Source organism: Hoplias malabaricus, chromosome 4, assembly GCF_029633855.1.
Source record: "Hoplias malabaricus isolate fHopMal1 chromosome 4, fHopMal1.hap1, whole genome shotgun sequence".
Classification (NCBI taxonomy): domain Eukaryota; kingdom Metazoa; phylum Chordata; class Actinopteri; order Characiformes; family Erythrinidae; genus Hoplias; species Hoplias malabaricus.
The window spans coordinates 21,413,319-21,425,469 of NC_089803.1; the positions used below are offsets into that span (position 1 = coordinate 21,413,319).

A 12,151-nucleotide genomic window follows, 5' to 3' on the forward strand; every position below is an offset into this window, starting at 1 on the left:
CCGCTTTGCGTAAAATGCCCTGCACAAAATAGGTGTCCTAGTTATTTTCTTCTAACACATTTCTATAACTAGTGCAGCTCAGATTGCTCAGTTTGAGCATTGTTTGGAAGTTTAAGAGAATGTCAGTGAGTTCTTTGGGACGTTGTGTCAGATTATTGTGTATTTTGTAGTACAGCTGTGTGCCTGGTGGCCATGTAATAACTGTTCTGTTTTAAGTGTTAATATTTACCTTGTAAACATTGAGTACATTATATGGAGTACATTTTCAGCATCATGTGATTTACAGACTTGTTTTTGGTTGGATTGTGAAATTCTTGCAATAAATAAAGAGACTAACCATTTAACTGAGACCACATGTGCTGAGAATGATAATGTTTGCTCACATATAGGCTACTACTCACTTCCTAACAAGAGACATGACAGTAAATATGGGTTCATCAGCACAGCTCAGTGCTGGGGTGCTATATATTCTTCGCCTGGCATTAGGTTCATGTTTCTCTACTCCAGAGAATCCAATTCTATTGTCAGTGTTTCTCTACAGGGATCAGAGAGGCAGTGTGTGCACATCTGTGTTAGTAACGGGTGCAACTTAATGTAGAATATATTCATTACAAATTTGTCCTCAAATATTTGTACATATGGTGTATTTCTGAAATAAATTAAACTGAATAAATGAACTATATTAAAATAAATGTATAGCCCTTCAGGCGGCGCGGTAGTGTTGCAGTCACACAGCTCCAGATTGTGGGTTTGAGCCACACTCCATGTGACGGTCTGTGAGGAGTTGAATTAGATGAGCAGTTTCAGACAATGAATGAATGAATGATAGTCCTTCTACAAATTCACATGCACAATCCAGGTAATAATAAAGGGAGGCTTTCTGACAGTCTAAGCCAGTGTTATCCAATTCTGACCTTATTCTACCTGTTCAAACAAACTTGATTCAACTAATGAGTAGGATGTTCCAGGACCTGGTTCTGATGCCAAATCAAAGCATATGTGATCATCTGAACGCAAAGAGTAATAGATAATACTCTACAACAAGGACATGCTTCTATAAAGAATCGTTTAAAACCACGCAAAGGAACTAGATGAAGTACAGTGAACTTCTCTGAATGTCTGTTTATATTCTTAATTGAGCCAAATGTTACTTAAGATTTTACACGTTTAAACTGATTATAATCCAATACTGTGCTGAGTACAAAACAAATAATACAGTCCTATAGTTCTGTAATCAAATTAAAATAATGATTGTAGACATGAGAGACCTAATGGATTTCATAAGTTTGCAGTTCACTCCATAATCAGATTACCAAAAATATATCATTAAAATATCAGGAGTGCTATGTATTTCGTTTTCACTGAAACGTAATATTTTAAACTACAACTAGTAGAGGGTACCTAGTTCTGTTGGAGATAAACTATGCCCTTTTTTCAAATCACAAAGGCTGCATTTCCTACATTCGCCTTCCCACAAAACATCTAGATCCCCCACTTGCTGCGTACGCCCCTCCCACTTGCTGGTTTCCGCCCACTTGCGGGCCTCCGGCCTGCAGAGATATGTACTTGCTTAGAACTCGTGCAGCTTTATGGAGTCAAAAAAGAGTCAAAAATATTTTGAGTTTGTAAAGAAACAGCTGGCGCACAAAATTCACAGAGCACGCGCAGAAAACTCAGAGCTCATGAACAAAAGTCATAGAGCACAAATGTCAGAGCTGGATATTTTGTTTGCAAGTTATAAGTTTTACGTTTGAGATAAAAAAAATTGTGCGATTATTTTTGGCCCAAATCTGATTCCATAGGAGTAAATGTAATGTTGGCTGAGGTCACATGTGTCTAGTTTTCTGAGTTACTTACAAGAACGTCACACATTAAGGTTACAAACAGTTCAACACTTACTCAATATATATATTTTTGTCAAAGTGCTCGTAGTTTTAGAATGCTCGCTAGGTAAGCTAGCTAAGTAAATTTAGATCACGTTAGCTGCTATCAGACATTTCAGCCATTAGTTTGAACAGTTTATGTAGTAGCAGCAGCAGCACTGTCGTCGTAAGACTGCAGTAGCTAAAGGGAAAATTAACTTTAAATGGGCATTTGGACCATGGTTCAATGGTTCACGGACAATTGAACTACAAGTTTTTCAGTCCAGTTAGGGGTATACGACGCTCCTCAAAACCACCACTTTCAAGACGTCGACATACCACAATGCTGCCAAGCAACATTACTACTGGACTACTAGATTAATTAAAATGTCTTTATTGCACGTGAAGCTCTAATAGCATTGTACAACACTGCATGTCAGATTCTTGAAAGCTGACGTTTCAACCAAGACAATGTATGACTTTCTGATGAAGGCTCGTAATATGTGCTGACATCCAGTTCTGCTGACATATAATCCAGATTTCCCCTAAATATTTTTGTCAGTCTTATGCAAAATTTGTATATATATGTTTTGTAGTGGTGGTGTTGTTTTTCATAGTTCTTTTAAAGTATCAATACATGGAATTTGTCTGAGGCTATTTAAACATTTGTACCATTAAGAACTGGAATATATGAATCGGGAGTGGCATATAACCCCATATAGAAATGATCCTTACAAAATGAAATGTGGTATTGTCTGTATAACATTACAACTTGGTATTAACTTGGCTTTATCTTGAGTTTTCATTTTAGGAGGGCAGCTGTGTCAGTAACATGCTGTAGACTACCATCATGTACAATTTTACCAACACCAGTATGTAATAAATATTATATATTAAAGTAGACTTGTTCTCCTTTACAATAAAGTCCATGTGTTTATTTAACAACTTCTTTTTAAGTCTTTAACTTGTCCACAAAAACTAGGCACTGTGAAAAGATCTGACAGAAAAAAGAATTCAACAATATGTAATTACTACTGAACAGTTAGTTTAGCTGTACAAGTCATCAAAAGTCTACAAAAACAACAATCATAAACAGCACATCGTTTTTTAAGTTATTTCTCTGCTTCCCTTTACTCAATCTCAATAATAAGACAATCACACTGATCACAAAGGAACATTTTGATTTCCTCAGCATTTACCAAAATAAATATACCATTATTAACATAGAAATTCAGATTAGAAACAGACAGCTTACTATTGCTAGCATCTTTAAAAAAAACAGAATACTTGAGGTGTATTTTAGAGATGTGGTCCTGGGTGCACTCATCACACTTTCTACAGAATGGACAAGTACTGTGAGCCTGGATGTCATGAAACTGCCCATCAAGTGTTTCAAATGTGTGTCCTAAAAAGCAAAATAAATACAGGATAGCATTAAGGTATTAATGTTAACATGTCAGAGACTTGCAGCACCAGAACGTAGGCACACTAAACCTTATAGTATAGCCCTCTGCCACTTTAATAGCGTTCCTATACAGCATTCTATTGCATATTAGCAGTATAAAATGTATTTCCCATATATTACTGATAACCAGTGAACATGATACTACATGGCATTTAACATTATCTGTATAAAATAATATAAATAATAATGGTAGCTACATCACTTTGTACCCATTTAATACGTAATAGTACAACACCTACCGTGCAATGTCCTTAGTCCCCTAGATGATGCCAGTGTTGTTTTCTGATTAGGCCTAGCAGGGTTGCTACCTCAATTTAAAATTCGAAAATTTAAAAAAGTAAAGTGTCATTTAATGCAGTCATATTAGGTTTTCACTCATTTAAGATGCCGTAGGCACCTATCTATCTATCTATCTATCTATCTATCTATATCTCAGTGGCGGATGCTGGTCTTTCAAGGAGGGGAAGCTCAATTTCGGCCTACATCATAAAATGTGTCGGTTTATTTATACATACATTCTACCCTCCGTTCCTTTTCAAGAAAATGATCTGTGACCCTGTCGTACCAACAAGGCGTCTTTTCCAGGGACTTGACTAGTGTCCTCTCAATGGCCAGCAGAGCTAGGCTGCTTAAACGGCCTTGGCCCATGTGAAGTGTGTCCGCCTGTGCTCCCACGGATCTCTACACCAAAGGATCACTGATTCGCTCATTTCGCTGTCAATCAAAAAGGGATTCAGCCTCAGACAGATCATCCAATCATCATGCAGAAGCTGAGCGTCCGGGCCAGCAGAGGCCAGCCCACTGCCCCATAGACCCCCAGAGACGCTGAGCGTCCGTCCCAGCATTTATCCAATGACTCATCTGGTTTCCCTGCACTTCGCTGCTTTGCGATGCGTTGTAGTGCATATTTATTCAATGACATGTACACACAACAGTATATATTTGATCACTTATTTTTTTACATTTTAGGGGAAGCTGATCTTCCCTTGCAGTCTTAGAGCAATAGCCGCTGATATTATATATATGTATATATATATATGTTTATTACTGCCTCTCATGTTATAGCACGGCAGCATTGTGGTATGTGGTGGTTTTAAGGAGCGTCGTATACCCCTAACTGGGTAGAATTTGTAGTTCAATTGTCCATGAACACAGTGACAGTGGACTGTGTGCATATAAGGGATGCTGTGTTTGTAGCATGTCACTTGTTTGGTCCGTTTACATGCTAGTAGCATACGTGTGCTAGTTAAATATATAGCTAGTTTAAACATCGAAATGCTAGCTAAACTTAGTCTACTGGCAAATGTTCAACAATGAAGTGGAGTATATGCCAGTGTCATAAAATGGATGTCAATGTCATCGGCATTTGCCCAAAACAGGCATATGTATTGTAAAAATATGCCATTGTCACAAAAAATATATATATATCGATGCCCCTGGCATATGCCACTGTCACCTAAAGAAAAAAAAAAAAAAATAGATGCCACTGTCACCCGTACGTAAGGTGCCGATGTCAAAGGCATGTGCCAGCGTCATGCGAACGTAAGATTCCGAAGCCTTTCCATGTTAATACTGCTACTGGATTGTAGAGATACTTAGCTAGCTAATTAGTCAGACACTTTTTACAATGCAATGCATTTATTTACTTTCCAAAACCTCCAGTTTCCAAGGCAGTTCCACATGCCTTCTGATATTTTTTGGAGTGTTGATAATGGTTAAATGTTAGAACATCTTATGTTTTCTGGGCAAAGTTAATACATTTTATGTAATGACTTCCCATGACATAGATTTCAAAGGCATTGTATGCTTCAGGCATATGGTTCCTGTCACCACAGATCATATTCAGTTTTGCACCAAAAAACTTTGAATAACTTTGTTAAAACTGATTTTATTTACAAAATAAATAAATGTAATAAATAAATAAATGTGTAAATGTGACCTAATATGCATTCTAAGGCAGTAAAATATGTGTTTTTTTTGTTTGTTTTTTTTTCTTCAGGTGAACTTTAACTTGAATCACCCTAAGGTAAATTTCAAAATGACTGTAGCTTATGTGTTATAGTCTATATAGAAATTTCAGAAGAACAAAAATATGTCCAGTTACTGAAGTTAACGCAAGACAACTCACTGTGGAACAGCTCCAGACAAAAACTACGATCGCCACCTTCAGAGACAGAGGAAGAGAATATAAGAACGTATAGGACATGTTTGATGCATGAGCTTGAATGTTCTTATAACAGGAGAGAAGAGAGACATCTTTACCTAAGGCACAAGAAGAGGATATTCTGGAGGATGAGGGACAGAACTTGAAATCTACAGATAAGACTAATGAGGAACAGGAAAAAGAAAGTTATACAGAAAGCAGTGAAGAAGAAACTCATGAAGCTTTCTCAGGTGAAAGCACAGAAGAAGTAGAAGATTTACAGGATCAGCTATTTGACTGGGCAGTCAACCGACAAATTACTCAGGCAGCGTTGTCAGATTTATTGAGAATTCTTTCTCAAATAATCCCAGAATTACCAAAGGATTCAGAACATTTCTTAAAATAAAAACAAATCTTAAAGTCAAAAATGTCTCTGGAGGCATTTACTTTCATTCAGGCTTAAAATATGGCATTTAATGCATGTGATGGAAAAAGAGTTTAACTTGCGCAGTGCTTTATCATTACAAATTAATGTAGATGGGCTTCCACTTCACAGAAGCGCAAATTCTCAGTTCTGGACAATTTTAGGACTCATTGAAAACTGAATACAAAAAAAACAAACAAGTATCCATTTGTTATAGGCATCTATTTTGGTCATCAAAAACCAACCAACTTGGAATTTCTCAATGATTTTGTTCACAAGGATTATCAGCTTGAGAAAGATGGTGTTCATTTACAGGACAATCACTTCACTGTATCAATATCAGCAATAATTTGTGATGCACCTGCTCGAGCATTTGTAAGGAATTCAAAGGGTCACGGGGGATTTTACAGTTGTCACAAGTGCCAGCAAAAAGGTGTTGTACATCAAGGCAGACTGACATTTCCAGAGAGTGATGCACCTGTCAGACCTTGTAATGAAATGTTTCAAGAGTTTAGTGATAATTAGCATTTCAATGGATTCAGCCCTCTTTCTCTTTTATCTGTTGGTATGGTGACAGCATTTCCCCATGACTATATGCACCTGGTGTATAGGAGTAATGCGCAGACTCCTGTATGTCTGGCTGAAGGAACCCTTGCACACTCGATTAGGCCCAGCTGTCAGAAAAGAATTATCTGCAGAACTGTTGAGAATTCGGACATATGTACATTCTGAGTTTAACCGTAAACCCAGAGCTCTCACTGAGTTTGAGAAGTGGAAAGCTACAGAGCTCAGTCTATGTTTATGGTATACAGGGCCAGCAAGCCTAAAAGGCAGAATACCAACATCCATTTATGACAATTTCATGATGTTGTCTGTAGCCATGACCATCCTACTTGGTGTAGGTTTGGTTGAAGAACATGCTGACTACGCCCACAGTCTGCTTGTGTTATTTGTGGACCACTGCAGTAAACTTTATGGAAAGGAACACATTGGTTATAACATGCATGGATTGCTTTACCTTAGCAAAGAAACAAAAAGGTATGGAGTTTTGGATAACACATCCTGCTTTCCTTTTGAGAATTTTCTTGGGCAGCTTAAAAAAATGGTCCACAAACCTGACAAGCCTTTGGAGCAAGTGATGCGCCGTCTCTCAGAGAGAGAGAGAGAGAGAGAGAGAGAGAGAGAGAGAGGCTAAAGCCAAGAGTGCACCCTGCTTTACCTCTAATCTGAAGACGGAGCATGAAATGGCCCGGCACCACATAATATTAATGCACTCCAGCAGTTCAAAAATATTGCACATGGAAAAATTCAATTTACAGATGTCAGCTGCTGATAGTTGTGTGGAACTTGTAAATAAACAGATAGTGATTATTCAAAACATTACAGTTGACACTTGTGGAGTGAGACACGGTTTTCAAATCATTTAAGAAAAGGATCTGACTTCTTGAATCTGTGTCTGTGTTGCCCTGTCAAGGACTGGCGCCCCCTCCAGGGTGTATTCCCGCCTTGCGCCCAATGATTCCAGGTAGGCTCTGGACCCACCGCGACCCTGAACTGGGTAAGTGCTTACAGATAATGAATGAATTAATGAATCTGACTTGTTCTCTTATCCTCTGCCATCCTCTGAACTTGACATCTACCACCTGTCTGAATTGACTCCTCACAAATATAAAAAGAAAGTATGTCCTCCTTCAATTCAAAGAGGGCTTTGCTGGAGTGCCACTATTACATCTATAGAATTTCTGCAGGTAGAAGGTATTTGTAGCTTGATAACAAATCCAAACACGCACAGAGACACAAACTTTAATGTGCTTATTTCTTGTGGTTTGCATTAACAATTTACCAGTGTTTTCTCCTCTTTTACTACAGGAATGTATCTTTTCGTTTCATTCCCAGAAGAAAATAATCTGTCAGCGATTGTGCCCGACACCTGGTACCATGAGGGCCAATGCTACTAGCCACCGTACAATACACTTGAGAGGGTCAAAAAAGCAGCAGTGAATAGTGAGTCCCCAGACCCTGAATCCTGGACTGTTCACCCAGGAAGTGTGCTAAAAGCTAAAGGTTAGTTTACAGCAGTTAGGTTTTTACATTTACACATTGATTTGAGTTTATGGTTAGATCAGTAATATCTATGGTAATATTTATGGTCTTTTTATATAGATAACATGATGTTATGCTACGTTCTGCTGGAAGGTTTTTTTTTTACTATTATTGTTTTTTTTCCCTCAGATAGCTATGAAAATGCTCATGAATGTTGCTTACAAGTCAAAAGACGTGAAAGTATTGATACAGAACCAGAGGATGTATGTACAAAATGAAAAAAATGTAATTTATACTTGTTTTTATTTTATTTATTCATTTATTTATTTTACATTAACAGGACGCAGTATCCCTGAAGACCCAGGTCTTTCTCACTAGCATCCATGTGTCCCCACCTCTGGAGGTAAAACTGTCTATAGCTTACACTAATGTCTCCTCCCCACCTTATCTAACACTCATGTCCTCTTTTATACTGATTCACACTTATAGCTAACACTGATGCCCTCCATTATCTTATTATCCATTTGTAGGTGATCAAAAGGCATGTCAGGTTCTGGATGTCCATGTGTGTGTTCATATGAAATGGCTCCTGTTGAGTTTACATTCAGACAGGTGAGACACGTTTTGGAAAAATGTTGTAATTTGAGAAGCCTTTTACAAACCACTGTTGATTTACTGCGTCTACCATTCCTCCCCTTGAACAATGGTCCACTCCATGGGCCATTTTCGCAAAGTAAGGAAAGTAATAGGAGCGTAGACATGGTTTGTTGTTTGGTCCCAACCAGCTTTTCCCATTAAACGTACACCCTGAGTTTCGCCATGTTCTCACATCTTTAGCTGTTCTGGTTTTTTTCAATTTCCTCAGGTGATGTCCTGAGGTTCAACAATGGTGGCTTGTATTAAAAACACCCCAGGGTCAGATGATGCCTTCTTAGCTGCAGCAACTGCTTTTGTGTTACCCAATGCTTCTGGGGTTTTATCACTTGTATGTGCGCGTACATGTACTACTGCCACCTGTTTTGGTAAAAGAATGGCATCCAGAAGTGCTGACACTAGTATGTGATGTGCAATTGCCTTACCAGATGTTAGGAAATGTCTTTGTTTCCACAAGGTTCCAAAGCTGTGAACAACCCCGTAACTGTACCTGGAGTCAGTGTAGATGGTGACTGCCTTTTCTTTGGCTAATTTGCATGCCTCAGGAAATGCAACTAGTTCAGCAGCCAGTGCTGAAAAACAGGCTACCTGTAAGCAAAGTGTCTGTTAGTGTAACAACAGCAAACCCCATTTTTGTCATGCTTTTAGAGTCTTTGTAGCTGGATCCATCTATATAGAGAATTAAATCAGGATTATCAAGTGGAACATCTTTCAGGTCATGTTGTAGAGAGAAGATAGGTCCAACGTGTGCAGACAGACGCTCCGCCGTAACGCCAGGATCTCTGCTCAGACGCTCCGCCGTAATGCAAGGAACTCCACTCACATGGTCCGACGTCATGCGAGGTACTCCGCTCAGACGCTCCGCCGAAGAACTTGTTTTGAGACATTCTTTCCTGTTGCACCGTCAGCTCCTCTCTCTCTCATCTGCAAAACACTGATTCATAACTTAATAATGGAGCCACTTTCTTTTATAATCAACAGAATATTCTAGCAAACTAATGCTGAATTAATACTGAATAATGACTGTAAACACTTCTTTAAGACATTTTAAACCTTCAGTTTGGTATTGACCCACCACCACCCCCTCTCTCTGGAGGACTGAAATAACTTCAACACTCAAAGGCTAGAGAAAATTACTAAACACTACTTACCAAAAGACAACACCTACAGGACCACTCAGACACTCCGCCTTCACGCCAGGATCTCCGCTCAGACGCTCCGCCTTCACGCCAGGATCTCCGCTCAGACGCTCCGCCTTCACGCCAGGATCTCCGCTCAGATGCTCCGCCTTCACGCCAGGATCTCCGCTCAGACGCTCCGCCTTCATGCCAGGATCTCCGCTCAGACGCTCCGCCGTCACGCAAAAAACTCCACTCAGATGCTCTGCCGTCACACAAGGAACTCCGCTCAGACGCTCCGCCGTAACGCAAGGAACTCCGCTCACATGGTCCGAGGCCACGAGAGGAACTGCGCTCAGACGCTCCGCCTTCACGCCAGGATCTCCACTCAGGCGCTCCGCCAATCGGTTGTTACGTGAGGTACTCCTTACACGGTCCGAGGTCACGCGAGGTACTCCGCTCAGACGCTCCGCCGAAGAACTTGTTTTGAGACATTCTTTCCTGTTGCACCGTCAGCTCCTCTCTCTCTCATCTGCAAAACACTGATTCAAAACTTAATAATGCAGCCACTTTCTTTTATAATCAACAGAATATTCTAGCAAACTAATGCTGAATTAATACTGAATAATGACTGTAAACACTTCTTTAAGACATTTTAAACCTTCAGTTTGGTATTGACCCACCACCACCCCCTCTCTCTGGAGGACTGAAATAACTTCAACACTCAAAGGCTAGAGAAAATTACTAAACACTACTTACCAAAAGACAACACCTACAGGACTACTCAGACACTCCGCCTTCACGCCAGGGTCTCCGCTCAGACGCTCCGCCTTCACGCCAGGATCTCCGCTCAGACGCTCCGCCTTCACGCCAGGATCTCCGCTCAGACGCTCCGCCTTCATGCCAGGATCTCCGTTCAGACGCTCCGCCTTCATGCCAGGATCTCCGCTCAGACGCTCCACCTTCATGCCAGGATCTCCGCTCAGACGCTCCGCCTTCATGCCAGGATCTCCGCTCAGACGCTCCACCGTAACGCAAGGAACTCCACTCACATGGTCCGAGGCCACAAGAGGAACTGCGCTCAGACGCTCCGCCTTCACGCCAGGATCTCCACTCAGGCGCTCCGCCAATCGGTTGTTACGTGAGGTACTCCTTACACGGTCCGAGGTCACGCGAGGTACTCCGCTCAGACGCTCCGCCGAAAAACTTGTTTTGAGACATTCTTTCCTGTTGCACCGTCAGCTCCTCTCTCTCTCATCTGCAAAACACTGATTCATAACTTAATAATGCAGCCACTTTCTTTTATAATCAACAGAATATTCTAGCAAACTAATGCTGAATTAATACTGAATAATGATTGTAAACACTTCTTTAAGACATTTTAAACCTTCAGTTTGGTATTGACCCACCGCCACCCCCTCTCTCTGGAGGACTGATATAACTTCAACACTCAAAGGCTAGAGAAAATTACTAAACACTACTTACCAAAAGACAACACCTACAGGACTACTCAGACGCTCCGCCTTCACGCCAGGATCTCCGCTCAGACGCTCCGCCTTCACGCCAGGATCTCCGCTCAGACGCTCCGCCGTCACGCAAAAAACTCCACTCAGATGCTCCGCCGTCACACAAGGAACTCCGCTCAGACGCTCCGCCGTAACGCAAGGAACTCCACTCACATGGTCCGAGGCCACGAGAGGAACTGCGCTCAGACGCTCCGCCTTCACGCCAGGATCTCCACTCAGGCGCTCCGCCAATCGGTTGTTACGTGAGGTACTCCTTACACGGTCCGAGGTCACGCGAGGTACTCCGCTCAGACGCTCCGCCGAAAAACTTGTTTTGAGACATTCTTTCCTGTTGCACCGTCAGCTCCTCTCTCTCTCATCTGCAAAACACTGATTCATAACTTAATAATGCAGCCACTTTCTTTTATAATCAACAGAATATTCTAGCAAACTAATGCTGAATTAATACTGAATAATGACTGTAAACACTTCTTTAAGACATTTTAAACCTTCAGTTTGGTATTGACCCACCACCACCCCCTCTCTCTGGAGGACTGAAATAACTTCAACACTCAAAGGCTAGAGAAAATTACTAAACACTACTTACCAAAAGACAACACCTACAGGACTACTCAGACACTCCGCCTTCACGCCAGGGTCTCCGCTCAGACGCTCCGCCTTCACGCCAGGATCTCCGCTCAGACGCTCCGCCTTCACGCCAGGATCTCCGCTCAGACGCTCCGCCTTCATGCCAGGATCTCCGTTCAGACGCTCCGCCTTCATGCCAGGATCTCCGCTCAGACGCTCCGCCTTCATGCCAGGATCTCCGCTCAGACGCTCCGCCTTCATGCCAGGATCTCCGCTCAGACGCTCCGCCGTAACGCAAGGAACTCCACTCACATGGTCCGAGGCCACAAGAGGAACTGCGCTCAGACGC

At 41.3% G+C, this 12,151-nt stretch overlaps 1 long non-coding RNA gene across 1 annotated transcript; it reads left to right on the forward strand.

Annotated features, from left to right (window-relative positions):
- The first annotated feature begins 7,132 nt into the window (after nt 1-7,132).
- Nucleotides 7,133-9,419, forward strand: LOC136694722 (uncharacterized). The gene is made up of 3 exons (XR_010802233.1): nt 7,133-7,452; nt 7,764-7,958; nt 8,127-9,419. It is a non-coding gene; the product is annotated as an uncharacterized lncRNA (long non-coding RNA).
- The last annotated feature ends 2,732 nt before the right edge of the window (nt 9,420-12,151 follow it).